We start from the raw sequence: 15,180 nt of genomic DNA, 5'->3' as shown, positions 1-15,180 counted from the left end.
TATTATTTAGCCGCTGTGAGGTTAATGGCGGCCATTAGTGACAAAAGGCTACGCGGACCGGCGTCATCAGCCAAACTTGCATATTTGCTCCATTTTGCTTATTTACCGAGCACGGAGACGGATGGTTCCATCTAACAGCTCGCGACACTAATTAGCTTCTAAAACACAACACGCTCCATCACTGCCAGGGCCACATACTGCCGCCATACAATCCCAACATGCTTTGCTCACAACATATAAAGAAGTGTTCATACTCAGGTCTTTAATTTACACTATAACAATATTTACACTATTTAATTTAAATTTATACACTATATTTTTTAATATTTTTATTATTTTTAATATAAATTCATATTTAAAATTGATATTTTGTGTGGTTTTATTATTAAATGCATTTTATTGGTGTATGTTAATTACAACATTTTTATTTTCTAAATGATAATTTGCTTATAGCGCGCAGACCTCACAGCTATGAGACAAGGGTTCAATTCCACTCTCGGTCATCTCTGTGTGGAGTTTGCATGTTCTCCCCGTGCATGCATGGGTTTCCTCCCACATTCCAAAAACATGCTAGGTTAATTGGCGACTCCAAATTGTCCATAGGTATGAATGTGAGTGTGAATGGTTGTTTGACTATATGTACCCTGTGATTGGCTGGCGACCGCCTCTCACCCGAAGACAGCTGGGATAGGCTCCAGCACCCCTTGCGACCCTTGTGAGGATAAGCGGTAGAAAATGAATGAATTAATCATTTGCTGTATTTAAGAGGAAACATCCCCATACAACACATACAGTCAGTTATTATTTCAGTTAATTAATCGTAACTCATTTTATTCTATCTTTGATTCAGAAAGTTATGATACTCATATCAGGCAAACTACTACATCTGTGAAATTCAAAACTAACCGTGTCATTGTTCTATTCATACATTATATGTCTAAACATTTAATGTTTGTGATGATGTCATCGAGGGAAGGTGTGGATCCAGGGGGCAGCAAGAGGGGGTGTTGTTATATGAGTAATGTGCTCTCCAGTAAAGGTCATTGAAATGACATTGCAGGAATAACAAAAGTGATTGTCAAGCGCCGCGGGTGATTTTACGACCGTGCTATAAATGTTTATTAGCTTTTCTGCTGTTTAGAACTCCTCAACGACTTAGCCCCCATCTTTAGATCAGAACCACAAAAGGTTGTTAGTGGTTACCTTCTTTTTTTTTGCACTGTGATTGTTAAAGGGATAGTTCGGATTTCTTGATATGAAGTTGTATGACACCGCCATAAGCATCGAAGTCCGTCAACAGCAACTCCCAACTTTGTGTCCTGAAGCTGAGTTCTGGTTAGGTTTCGGTGCTGAGGAGAGTCCCAGCTAGTTGTTGGGGACAGTTAAGTAAAGAGTTTTGCTTCTCAAAACAACATGCATTCAAAAACATAATACATTTGCATCACAAAAATGCCTACTAGAAAAAAATCTGACCTATTTTCTCGATAGTTGTATTACTTAGCGTTCCCACCTGTCCATTGTTACGCACATTTGCTTCATCGGTTTCACTGTGTTTACTGCTGGGATAGTGAAAGTAGTCATACAAGTGTCATGGAGTATTTAACACAGACGTAAGCAGGACTAGCTTAAGCAACAGTCACTATAAGCATATCTGCAGGTATGTTTACAAAATAAAAAATATCAAAATGGCCCCTGCATCCTTTCATTTTGCAGCCCTTGGTGGAAAAGGTTTGGACAGCCGTGCTTTAGCGTATCCACTACACTCTGATGCAAACCATTACACCCTTCTTCAGTTTGCATGATGCATCCCTCCCTCTCCTCGTTCTCCTCATTGTTGTTAATCACTGGCTCAGCCTTTTAAGTGTCAGCCAACAGAGGTGGAACTTCATGAAATCATGACTTCACTGGCCTTCAGAGAAAGTGGAGGGCCCAAAATAAACATCACTCTGGGAGAGACGGAAGGAGGAGAATTCCAAAATGGACTAGTCTCTCTCTCTGTGTGTCTCTGCTGGACAGATTTATGAAGGATATGCATGACATGGCAGCCAATCCTCATCCCCTGGTCTGATCCCAGCGCCACTGTTCCATCCTACTTGCTCCACCTGCCCAAAAAGAAGCCCTCCATCAAGGCTATAAGCACAAACACTTCCAAAAAAGCTCTTAAAGGCCCAACGCACCTTTCTGCTCAAGTGTAACTCATCCAGGATCAGACATTGTGTTCCTGAAGTCCAAACATTAAGGACTGAGAGGCGCCATTTTGGAACCATCCAATGTGCTGCGATCAGTGATGGCTCTGTGTGGTTGATTGATTGCACAGACAGACTGGTGAAAATCCTCATCCCAGACAGCGAGCATCATGACCGGAATCACAATGTTCAGAACCATCTGGAAAAGGAAGTTTGCTACAGTTAGCACTGACCGGATTAATTATGCAAAAATGTGATGTTTGTTTGGAGGTGGAATGTAATCATTTTTTTATTTTAAATTCATTCATTTTCTACCGCTTTTCCTCACAAGGAAAGCGGGGGGTGCTGCAGCCTATCCCAGCTGTCTTGGGGCGAGAGGCGGGGTACACCCTGGACTGGTCACCAGCCAATCACAGGGCACATATAGACAAACAACCATTCACACTCACATTCATACCTATGGACAATTTGGAGTCGCCAATTATGAACTAATGAACATAATGGTGATGTCATTTGAATAGTCATTCATTCATTCATTTTCTACCACTTATCCTCACAAGGGTCGCGGGGGTGCTGGAGCCTATCCCAGCTGTCTTGGCACGAGAGGCGGGGTACACCCTGGACTGGTCGCCAGCCAATCACAGGGCACATATAGACAAACAACCATTCACACTCACATTCATACCTATGGACAATTTGGAGTCATCAATTAAACTAGCATGTTTTTGGAATGTGGGAGGAAACCGGAGTACCCGGAGAAAACCCAGGGGAGAACATGCAAACTCCACACAGAGGTGGCCGAGGGTGGAATTGAACCCCGGTCTCCAAGCTGTGAGGTCTGTGTGCTAACCACTTTCCACCGTGCAGCCCTTGTTGATATTATATATAAGATTATTTTTTTCTCCCCAGAAAATATGTAATAGAGATGTGTATGCATGCAAACAACATGGCAAATTCTGAGCTTTTCTTCCTGTCACTCCCAGACCTGGAGAGATGCAGCCATGACCCTTGGGAAAATGGGTCTCAAGGATTGTTTGGCAATTTATTAAACATAAGAGGAGGAGTTATGATGTTAATTTTAACCATTAGCATAGCTACGTGAGCTATGCACACAGAGGTGGCCGAGGGTGGAATTGAACCCTGGTCTCCTAGCTGTGAGGTCTGCGCGCGAACCACTCGACCGCCATGAAGCCCTACTTTACATTAATGATAATAATTATATATTACACACATATTCAGTATTTAAAAAGATACAGTTACTATAAATCCATTCACACATATTTTTGGAATGATTCTTAATTAATTATTAGTATGATTCAGCTATCTTTCCGTATGTTTCTCCATAGCGCACTGAGAGTTTTCCACTCTCCCAGTGGGAGACCTCCTATAGTTAGTTAAAGTATGATGCGGTAAGAACCACGGTGCTCTGAATAGAAGCATTAGACAGGTGCAACAGCATCACACTCTCGTGTCTGACCTTCAATTACAGGCTCATCATATCTGCTTCTCGTGCTATTCCACTGTGTCACAGCCTATTTTGGACAAGCACACCGCAGGTTGGGATAGCACAGGTTGTTAAGTAGGTTATTAACACTTGACACAAAGTAATAATAACTTCTTGTGCCTGTGTGATGCTATCGAGCACACACTAATGAGACAAGTGTACGCTATGTGAGGAGTGCTAAAAACCACTTAATGTGTGTTTGTCCTACATTTTCAACTTGTCAGACTGACTGTATGTACAGTATATGTTTAATATATCTTTGTTCCACATGATTAAATTACATTTACACAATATGTTTTGAATTTCACATGTCACAGCTTTAGGAAGTCCATGTATTACAATTAACAGCTTGCCCCCAGTCGGTGTATGTATATGTCGGCCAAGAGTAGAAGAATGCAGATTGACCCTGAACGCAACTTGAGAGATTATGTAGTGTTATATTAAAAAAAGAAAACTCTGCATGGTCACATCACAGCGCCAACATGGTATGACATGGAGAGAAACATGAGGATGTGTGAAATATCCACTTTTAAACACAGTGGCGCTACATGGGCATTGCACATTAAGTATTATGTATTTATAACAATGTTAGAGAGCACCTATTAAACTGGGAAATTATGAATCAACTCTTTAACAAAAAAAATCCATGACGAGCTTGTCAACAGGAGGTCAATACTCAATGTGGCAGTCTGACTCGCGGTGTCATCTTGCTGCGAACACTGAATTCATCACACAGCAATTTAACAATCACAATGTATACCTGATAAATATACAAACATGTACCAATTTCATGATAGTTTTCTCATAATGCATTTCATTTGAGCATTGCCAGGGTGTACCCCGCCTCTCACCCAAAGACAGCTGGGATAGGCTCCAGCATACCCGCGAGCGACCCTGGTGAGGATTAGTGGCATGGAAAATGAATCGATGGATGTTTAACAATAGATACAGTTGTGTCACAATTCACAAATATACTACAAAAACTGCCTATGGTGTACCTAATAAAGTGTTAAAACCTATTAATATACTTTTAACACAGTAATATAGCTTTATAAAGTTTACTAAAGTCATACAGGGAATCATACACCTTGAATCCTTTGGGTTATTAAAAAGTGTGTGCATGCATTGCATGTGCTTCTGTCAGCACACTGGAAAGTGTTAAAGAGAGAAGCTTCCGTCTGCTACTTAGCGAGCTCCTGCAGGATTTGGGACGTACTCTAAGTAGCAACCTCGTCACAGGATGATGACTCAAGGTGGATATGTGGATATGTGACACGGAATTAAATGACGGGCATCCTTTTGGGTGTTATTTAAGGACAGCGACTTATGTCCGTAATATTGCTCAAAGGCATTTTGCTTATCCAATGTACGGTTCCCTATTATGCATAAAAGGGACATTTTTAAAGATTTTAAACAGTAATATGTGTCCTTTATGAGTACCAAACAAGACCAAAATATATTACCTCCCTTACTTTTTAGCTCTACTTATGTCTAGAGAGCTCTAATAATAAAACATATACATAACATATTTAGAAGGTTGTATATGTACTATATACTATATGATGTATATATCCATCCATCCATCTATCTATTTCCTATGTAGTTGTCCTCACTCTGGCCGCGAGAGTGGGTGAGAGACGGTATTCCTACTGCATGGAGACTGGCTGAGATCGAGTGAAAAAAAAGTTCTCCTCTCTTTCTGTGTGGAAGTGGTACGTTTTATGGCTTTGTGCTTCTTCCCCACTCCACCTGAAACACTTTTCTTACGTTACACTTATATACTTTTATATAAGACTTGTATACACTTGTATACATTTGAGAGGCTAACTAGTTAGCTCGGTAGCTTGCTATGCTGTGGTGATACCATAGCTTGCGCAATACGATGTAAACAAATAATAATAGCAGTATAAAAGTGACTATCGGGGTATTTTTTCATGTTTAGATTTGTTTGTATTTGGAAAGTCATACATGTGTTATTATGCTAAGTAAGTATAGTATTAAGTATCAAAATATGCCATTTATTAATATTTCTCGGAGTAGGTGTTACATTGACACGAGTCCTTTAACTACAGAAATACAATTCAGAAAAGTTTCTTTCACCTCCAAAGAAGACCTTTTCATTTCATTTTATCTCAGAAGTCGTGAATCTCTAATATTGTCATGTTTAAACGGGCCCGGATTGGCCTTTAGCAAGACATACATTCATTAAAAGTAAAGTTATGGGTTACTGTACGTAGCCTCTGTTGGTTGCGGTGCTGTAAAAGTGGGTCTGAAGAGGTCTGAAAAGGTCAAGGGGCTGTTTGAGTACGTGGAGTGCACTTGGCAACTCTTCTCTCGCATTGATAGTAAAAGATAAACAAATTAAAACGCTATGTGCTACTCTCCCAAGACGGGTGGCATTTACATGGTCTGCACTCGTCCTACAAATATGACCTGCTAGAACCAGAATGGTACCGGTGTTTATGCCGAGAGAGGTCAAATGAATCTCTGAGGACAAACCACAGGCCGAGCAGTAAAGTGAGAGGCCCGCCTCTGCCATGATAACTTTATGATGTGCCGTCTGTGTGGCTTTAAATTTGAATTGTCATCAAACTTTATTGACTATGAAAAGAAATGAAACACATGCTGAAAATATGACTGGGTAGAAAAAATAAAATAAAGAGAAATAAACAATAGTGCTCCTGTGGCGCCATCATCTTCTAACAGCCCATTTGCTATTAAAGCAAGCATATGGTCATGTGCCATTAGCTTCATATGGACCCCCCCTAAACACCCTGCTCATCATTCTGGTATCAGGCGGGTGTCATTGCACGCCTCCTTGATCGGCTGATGGATGGCACACACACACACAAACACACACACAGAGCCGTAACACAACGTCAGAATGCTAATAGAGACTCACAATGACTGGACGTCCACATATCCTCCTACAGGGGTGACCTCGCATGTGCCTGTTTATTTTTGTACCTAATGTTAAACTAGTGCAACACATCAAGCCTAACAGTGTTTTGGTAGGAACAAAGCAGGTCTAAAAACTTTTGGAAATATTATCCATGGAATTGATCCATTCCAGGGTCAAGCTATCGCCACACAAATCTTAATTAACTATACAGAAATAACATTTATAACTGTCATACATGTGTAAAAATGAATAAATAAATTAAATAATAACTTGAATGTAAAGGCAATTTCTTTTCTTTAGCTTTTTTGCTGGTTCTTTGAACTGCCTAGCTATCAGAGCACTAGTCAATGATCACATAATAAACATTAAAAAAAACAATATACAAAACCCCTGGTTTATCACGGATAATCGGTTCCATACTCGACTGTGATAAGTGAATTTAATGATTATGATAATGTTTCACCAAAAAAAAACATCAAAAATCTTTTAATGATCTTGTAGATCAATTTTTAACATTATTAGAGCCATCTACACATGAAATAACACCCCTACAGTCACCTTGACATACATATTACCCAATCTAGTAGATATACTAGCCATTTAAGACAGTTTACCTTGTTGGGAAGCAAACTCGATGGTGGATAGGAAGTCATATCGAGAGTTCCATGCTGATTTTTTAGCTTGTTGTGGTTCTGATTGTCATAATGTTGTAATAGTTGTTTAGATATTTCAGCTGTAATAAACGCAAAAAATATTTGTGTTATGAAAGTTCTGCTTGAAATATATCTGATATTTTCCTGAAACTTACTTAAGTTTGACTGTTGTTTACTAAAGAACGTCTAGTCTGTCTTTTGGTAGGTTCCATGTTCATGTAGCCATAAAACGCAATATTCTGTGTGTCTTGAAAGATCAGTCTAATTGTCTTTTGATAAATTGCTGGGATCGAATGAGTTAATGAGATATAATATTAGATATTACACTATTATACACAGATAAAATCCGATGATGAATAATGACACAAACAATGACCTTCCGCTCAGCTCACAGATGGATTTGAAAAGTTGGAAAATATATTTTTTAACAGTCGCTGGTTGCCCTTCCATGTATTTTTGGATAAACCAAGTTGAGTACAGTATTACAATGGCCTTTAGCTTCACTCGTACATGGTCAGCTGCTGCCCCCTAGAGTGCTGGCACACCTGCATCCGTTACGTGACCCACTCCAAATAAGTCACGGCATGCATACTTGCCCCACTTTTCCTTCAGTATGTTCACAGTAACACACGAGGAATATCATGTTGTGTTTACATACACCATGTACGAGCAGCACTCGGATGCCTCCAAAATATCATCATGGCAGTTTTTGCAGTTGCTGCAACATTAAAAGTAGCTCAAGTATCGCATGTACATCAGCGCTGCAATTAAAGCCCTTTTAAAACATGATGGTGCCTGCGGTGAGGCCAGTCATCACCCTCTTCGCCCCCACCCCCCCTAGTCGTTCTGCATAGCTATGCGGTGATGTCTCCATCAGGCAGACATGTAGCGAGCTGCTGCTGTTGCTGTTGCTGCCGCCGTGATCCATCCCAAAGTCCCCTCAGGTGAGCCTCTGTCAAGGCTGCAGACAGACAAAGCTCTATGAAGAACAACAAAGCGGAAGAGAGTTCCTCCCGCAGGCGATGGGCTGGTTTATTTTTCCTCAGGAGCTGTCATATTGTGATGGAAGGCTGAAGAAGAGGGAGGCGGATAACACCCACAAAGATGATTGCCAAGACGTCCAGGTTATGACCTCTCGTATGTGGATATTGGTAGATGTTTAGATCTTTATAGGTCTTGGAACCATTTTCTGGTTACTTTAAGGGGAGTTTGAATGTACCAAGCATTATGAGATAAAGTGCTAACATTACAATCACATTTTAATAGCAGTATTCTGATAGGTTAGCCGACTGGTTGAAGAAAATGATCATGGACTTCACTGGCAGAGCTCCAGGCGTCATTTTAGCATGTGTCGCAAAGCCTGATTTGTCCTGGGTGTACCCCGCCTCTCGCAGAAAGTCAGCTGGCATAGGCTCCAGCAGAAAATGTATGGGTGAATATGTGTCCAAAGCTATAACCTTTAAAATGTATGCCATTTTACATAATCATAAAATGTTATGCTACCTGTGGGCTTATAGTGATGTGGACTTTATGTAAACAAACAAAACAAAATAAAGTAAAAAAAACAACAACAAACAAACAAAGCATAAGTTGGAATATGTTAAAACCAGACTGGGTCGGGTTTCCAAAAAGTAGGGGACATTGACAAAATGCTAAACTTCATTTTTAAAATAATGTTAATGGTTTTATTTATTTGAACGTGCATGAGATTACAATTGAATGCATCACATAATCAAAAGGAGTAGGAAGAAGCAAAGCTTATTAAATCCTACCCCTCTATTTGGTACTTTTACAATCACTAACTGTTACTTTTGTTCACTTCCTGCTTTCTTCATATAGTTTAAGTTTTTTTTGTTTTTTTTATTTTTAATGTTTTGATTTTTTTGTCCCGTACCGAAGTAAAAGTTGTTCCAAGCTACAGTATGTTCCTCCCACGGATGAGTTTATCATAAAACTGAAGTATTTAAAAATGGACAGTATTAATGGTGATGGTTGACAGGGCACACATTGTGGACTGAGTGACCATCCTGAGCGGGAGAGCTGTCAGTCGGCCCCTGGGGGTCCTCGGGCCATCTGTTTGGCCGCCTATTTACCAACGGAGCAGTGTGGCCGGCCGTTTTCTGCCTAATTAGGTCCGGTAAACAGGCGGTCATCAGAAAGCAGCTGCTAACATCGCCATTAAGACAAAACACACAGCAGGTCGTGAAAAGAGAAGTACTGCACAGATTAAAAAAAATGGCGCATCAGTCGCCGATAAGGTGACGAGGAAGGTCACGTCAGGGGGCGGAGCTAAGGTTGTGTAAAGATGTCGCAGTTTTACGTTATTGTGTCAGTAAAAATGAACTTGAGTCCCGCCAATCAAAATTCCTTCTGGCATCTTTGTTGATGCCAGGGAATTACGGCACAAAGCTTGTTTGGGTTTTCACACAACAAAGTAGTAAACTTGCGACAAATAAAGTCAACCGCGTTGGACCTTTGCCAAATTTCCACGGGGGCGTTAGCGAGCAGCCAACTGGCACAGGCTCATTAAAGAGCACAGAAACCTATAACCATTAAAAGGCCATTAGGCAGCATGTAATTTTGTGGAACTAAATGGCGAAGAGTAATCAAAAGCACATGAAGCCCAGCTGGCCGACTGACTGGGCAAACTGTTTGGATTAGCGAGGGATCCATCATTGGCAACGCCGGCTTTTTGGGGGGTCAATTTTCCCCCGTGTGCTCACTTCTAACACTTTGTGAACTGTGTCAAAGAGAGCATTGACCACTTACAAGTACTTTACAACATACTTGGTAACATTCATAGTCACAGTCCCTTATGTTTCTTTGGATGTTTTCTTTTGGTTTTACCGTAATGTCATAATATATCATACTTTTTACTTGTTATACTTACAGTGAGTTATACAGTTAAACTGGGAATGGTCAAATATGAACCTCAATATTGTCCAAATTGCAGCCCGGGGGCCATTTGCGGGCTGCGGCTGTTTTTTTATTGGGCATTGCATTCTAAAAATAGAATTAAAAGGAGAACTATTAGGCTTTTTCCACTTTTCTGACCTATAAATGTACTTAGAATGTAGTATTCTCGTGTTAAACGATGCCAAAGTTTCAGATAATGAGGTTTGCGTATTTGGAAGTGAGCTCTGATAAAAATTTGGGGTGCCTCAAAATGCTCGGTTTTAGAAGGCGTGGTAAAACTTCACCTTTGTGATGTCACAAAGAAGTGAAATTCCTTATATGGGCGTGGCTGTAAAGAATGCAGTATTGTCGTGTTAAACGATGCCAAAGTGTCAGATAATGAGGTTTGCGTATTTGGAAGTGAGCTCTGATAAAAATTTGGGGTGTCTCAAAATGCTCGGTTTTAGAAGGCGTGGTAAAACTTCCCCTTTGTGATGTCACAGAGGAGTGAACGTCCTTATATAGGCGTGGCTGTAAAGAATGTAGTATTCTCGTGTTAAACGATGCCAAAGTTTCAGATAATGACGTTTGCGCATTTGGAAGTGAGCTCTGATAAAAATTTGGGGTGTCTCAAAATGCTCGGTTTTAGAAGGCGTGGTAAAACTTCACCTTTGTGATGTCACAGAGGAGTGAACTTCCTTATATGCAAAAAACTATATCATATGATGCATCTTTTTCTTGAAATATATGTATCTTCTTGGCACAGCTTACAAATATTTCATTTTTCAGTAGGGTGACCCTTGCTGGAAAAAGTTTGGACCCCTGTCATGTCGAGTGAAAAAGGGGAGAATGAGGAAAGCAGATGACCTCATGGATGGAGGGGAAATGGAGGCTTTCTTCTTTCAACACCTCGTTTAGTGGCGCTCCACATCTGTCTATTTAGGCAGCAGCAGCACGTTAAGACAAACCTCAGGGCGTCACACGCGGCCCATTCCTCAAAAATTGAGACCGAGAGGCGGGTTGGGGGGGGGGAAAGGGAATCCCAAATCCTGACAGGAAGCAAAGTTCTATTCCCCATTCCCTACGCTCCAAAAGTGGAGAAAGGGGGCTTTAAACATGTTGAACTTTACGATGCTGTTTACTCGCTTTAGGATAAAAGCTGGTATGCTAGGTAACATGTAGCTAAATGTCTTTACACGCTGGACGTTTGAGTGCCAGAGGGCATTTTTAAATACCAAATGCAAATGTATCAAATGGGCACTTTTATTTGTTTACTCAATCTCATAGAGTTAGGGTGTCCAAACTTTTTCCCCTGAGGGCCACATACTGAAAATGACAGGATGCAAAGGCGACTTTGATATTTTGTAATTAAGTTATACGGTATATATTTCAAGAAAAAACCTTGTGATATAGGTAAAAAAGGGTATTATCAATATGAACTTTGTTTTTGCTCTTTTTTCCCATTTTTTGGTTTTTTTAAATTTTATCTTTGGTATTTTTTCCTTATTTTTGTATATTTTCTTCTTGTAATATGATGACTTTATACCCATAATATTTTGACTTTATTCCCCTAATATTATAACTTTTTCCCCAACCTAATTTTCCAAAAAATACAACTTTGAGTTTGTTTAAAAAAAAAAGTCATTAATATTTCTCCATGCTACTAATACAAAGTTTTTTTTTTTTAACTATTTTAACTTTTTGTACATTTTCTTCTCATAATTAGGACTTTATTTCTATATTATTTTGACTTTATTCTCCTAAAATTGATTTTTATGCAAACTAATTTCCCCAAAATTATTACATTATTTAGTTTGTATGTCATATTATGATTTTTTTTTAAAAATAGCACCTTTGTTCTTTCATATTTTAACTTTGTGCTACTAAAATTGTATTTTTTCCTATAATATTCCAACAATAGTTATTCTTGTGAAATGATGACTTTTTCTTGTTATGTTACAATTTTTTTTTTACAAAGTCCGCGAGCACGATCAGGTGATACAACACGTGCTGAAAAGCGCTCCGCAAAAGGCTGCTCATTATTTTGCTTGTTTCATAGGTCATAAAGTGGCGCTTTTTCTCACGTTAGGCTCTTGGGACACATTTAACCGTTAGAACATCATTAAGAAGTCACTTTTGCATTTTAGGGTTACCTTTAAGGCAAAAGACTGGCGGGACCGACATATACGTACTGTACTGTATTCAGAAATCTTTGAAATGACCTCTGTCAAGTTCACTCTGGAAGCCTTTTTTAAAGTCTCTTCTAACCGACTTGAGTCCTCAGAATGCTAAAAAACAATAAACGGACCATTGAGAGAGTTAATATTTAGTGAGGCAGGCAGTCACGTTACACACTACATTATTCCATGCCATCAAAAAGTGCTTTGTCGCTCTTCACCTTTTAAGTCGGCCCTTGTTCAAATAAACATGGAAAATGAGCTGAGGCTTTAAAAAATTACACACAGATGATGTGGGCGGGATAGACACACACACACACACACACACACATTGTGAGAGTCCAGGAAAAGAAACACAGCTTTTAATTGATCCTGACTCGGCTGTTTGGGTCGGGTCAAGCCATTTAGAGAGATTGCAGGAACGAGTGAGGGATTGTGTACATATATGTGTGCTCTACACTATTTAGTCAATCTATTCCTTATACACATAATAATATATATTAATATTGTTGTCTCTTATTGTTTGATATGCTCTTTTTAATTCAAATTTGTCTTGAAAGAGCAAGGTTTTCAATTCATTAAATTAAATGTTTAATTTATTAGTCATTTATTTATTTTATAATTAGTAGTAGTATAACTACTATTATTGATAAATAACCAATAATTACATTTTTTCTTACAAATTAAACCCAAAATATATATAAAAAAAATATGATACAGTATCGTCAACCAACAGATTTTCTCCATTTTGTTTTTTTCCGTCACACATAAGTTTGGATATGGTCTCAAGAAAGAGTCTATTATTAATATATAATATAATATATTCTGTCTTGGCTTCTTTTCCCCATTTTTTACCCAAATATTTCACTTCTTAAATAATCTTCATAAATGTTATTTTCATAATAATATACAATAACATTATTCCCTTTATTTTTTATTTACATTTTACATATATTTATATTATAAACTTGTTTTATTTATTTTTAATTAATAATGTATTTTAATTAATATTAACATTAATATTTCAACTTTGCACTTGTAAAATTATTATTATTATCATCATTAAATTATTAACAGTATTTTTCCTCATAATATTATTTTTATTAGTTTATTCTTGTAAAATTGTGATTTTTTTCTTGTAATATTTTGACATCATTTTCATACAATTACAGCTGTTTTTTATATTTATGTTTTCCATTTTTTAGAAATATTTGAAAGCCTGTTTTGTGCAATTGTCACGACTGTAAAAGAAAAAAAAAAAAGCAACTAGACTGAAAGACATCCCAAACTTGACTTCTTTTGCCTGGTGACTATGACAAGTCCACCATGTATCAGAACGTTTCCAAGTGATGCTCCACTCCCTCCTTTATTAAAAGCAGCACGGTGCATTTATTTACACCTCACATGTTTACAATGCACTCTTATTAGAAATAATGAGCTCCCTCAGGTTGCCGCTGACGCTCCCAGGTGGCCTGTAGTGCTACACGGAGCCACCGTATGTGTGGATGTACAGTAGGTGTGCAGGATGGACGTGCAGGTTTGTGCTAGTGTTCATGCCTCAGGGCGAGATAGAGCATGCGTGTGTGACGGTGTTTGCAATGCACATATTTACATTTACACTAAGTGTGTGTGTGTGTGTGTGTGTGTGTGCGTGCAAAGAAGGTGGACTGCTGCTGAGGTAGCTTGCAGCAAAAATCTCAAGGAGTGTGTGTGTGTGTGTGTGTGTGTGTGTGTGTGTGTGTGAGTGCACGAGAACAGTAATTATCTGGTGTTTAAATTTGGATGTGTTTTTCTGTCGCGCACGGTGAGCGGATTCAATTCCTGCATCAACATCATTATAATCAGGCCTATGCATGTGTGTGTGTGTGTGTTGGTGTCTTTTCATATCATATATAGTTACTACACATGCATGCTCACATGCACCAGTCTTGTAATCCTGAAGCTTTCATGTATTTTGTGAAGTAACAGTGTCAAGTTCTTCTTAGAATGAATGTTTAGAAATACTTCACTGGCAATAGTGGCCTTTATTTATCATCATTATGTTATTACTCTGACGTTTGTTGTTGTTGAAAATGGCAAGGGCGAGAGGTGGGGTACACCCTGGACTGGTCGCCAGCCAATCACAGGGCACATATAGACAAACAACCATTCACACTCACATTCATACCTATGGACAATTTGGAGTCGCTAATTAACCTAGCATGTTTTTTACCCGGAGAAAACCCACGCATGCACGGGGAGAACATGCAAACTCCACACAGAGATGGCCGAGGGTGGAATCGAAACCTTGTCCACCTAGCTGTGAGGGCGCTAACCACTCGAACACCGTGCCGCCCACAAATTTACATAAAAATCACAATTTATTTACAAATGTAACACCATGAACTACAGTATTTATGATTTTCATATTTGGAACTGAACTGAACTGTATGTGCACGCATTTGTGCACTCGTTTGTGCATGCGTTTGTGCACGTGAATGCATTCAAATTTCTTCAACGTTACAAGACATGGGGCCTTTTCACATCTTTTACATTTAGAGTCTTAATAATACAATAGTAATAATAATATAACGAGTTAATCATTATTAATTCATTATTAATTCATGATTAATTTGATTCAAATTTTTAATCATTTGACAGCTCTATTTTAGTTTCCTTCATTATGTCTCCCGCGTGATACTGACTCCTCAGATTGCCAGTTTAAAAGAAAAGGAAAGTGAAAGTAAAAATACAGATTTTTATCACCACTTAATGACACACAAAAATTAGAAAGCCACATTTGTAGTTGTATATTGGCTGGCTCCCACTATTGCCACTAAATGACAAACTTGCAGAAAGACACACATACACACACACACACACA

The sequence above is a fragment of the Doryrhamphus excisus genome, chromosome 20 (genome assembly GCF_030265055.1).
Source record: "Doryrhamphus excisus isolate RoL2022-K1 chromosome 20, RoL_Dexc_1.0, whole genome shotgun sequence".
NCBI classification, from domain to species: Eukaryota; Metazoa; Chordata; class Actinopteri; order Syngnathiformes; family Syngnathidae; genus Doryrhamphus; species Doryrhamphus excisus.
This window is presented reverse-complemented; position numbering follows the sequence as displayed.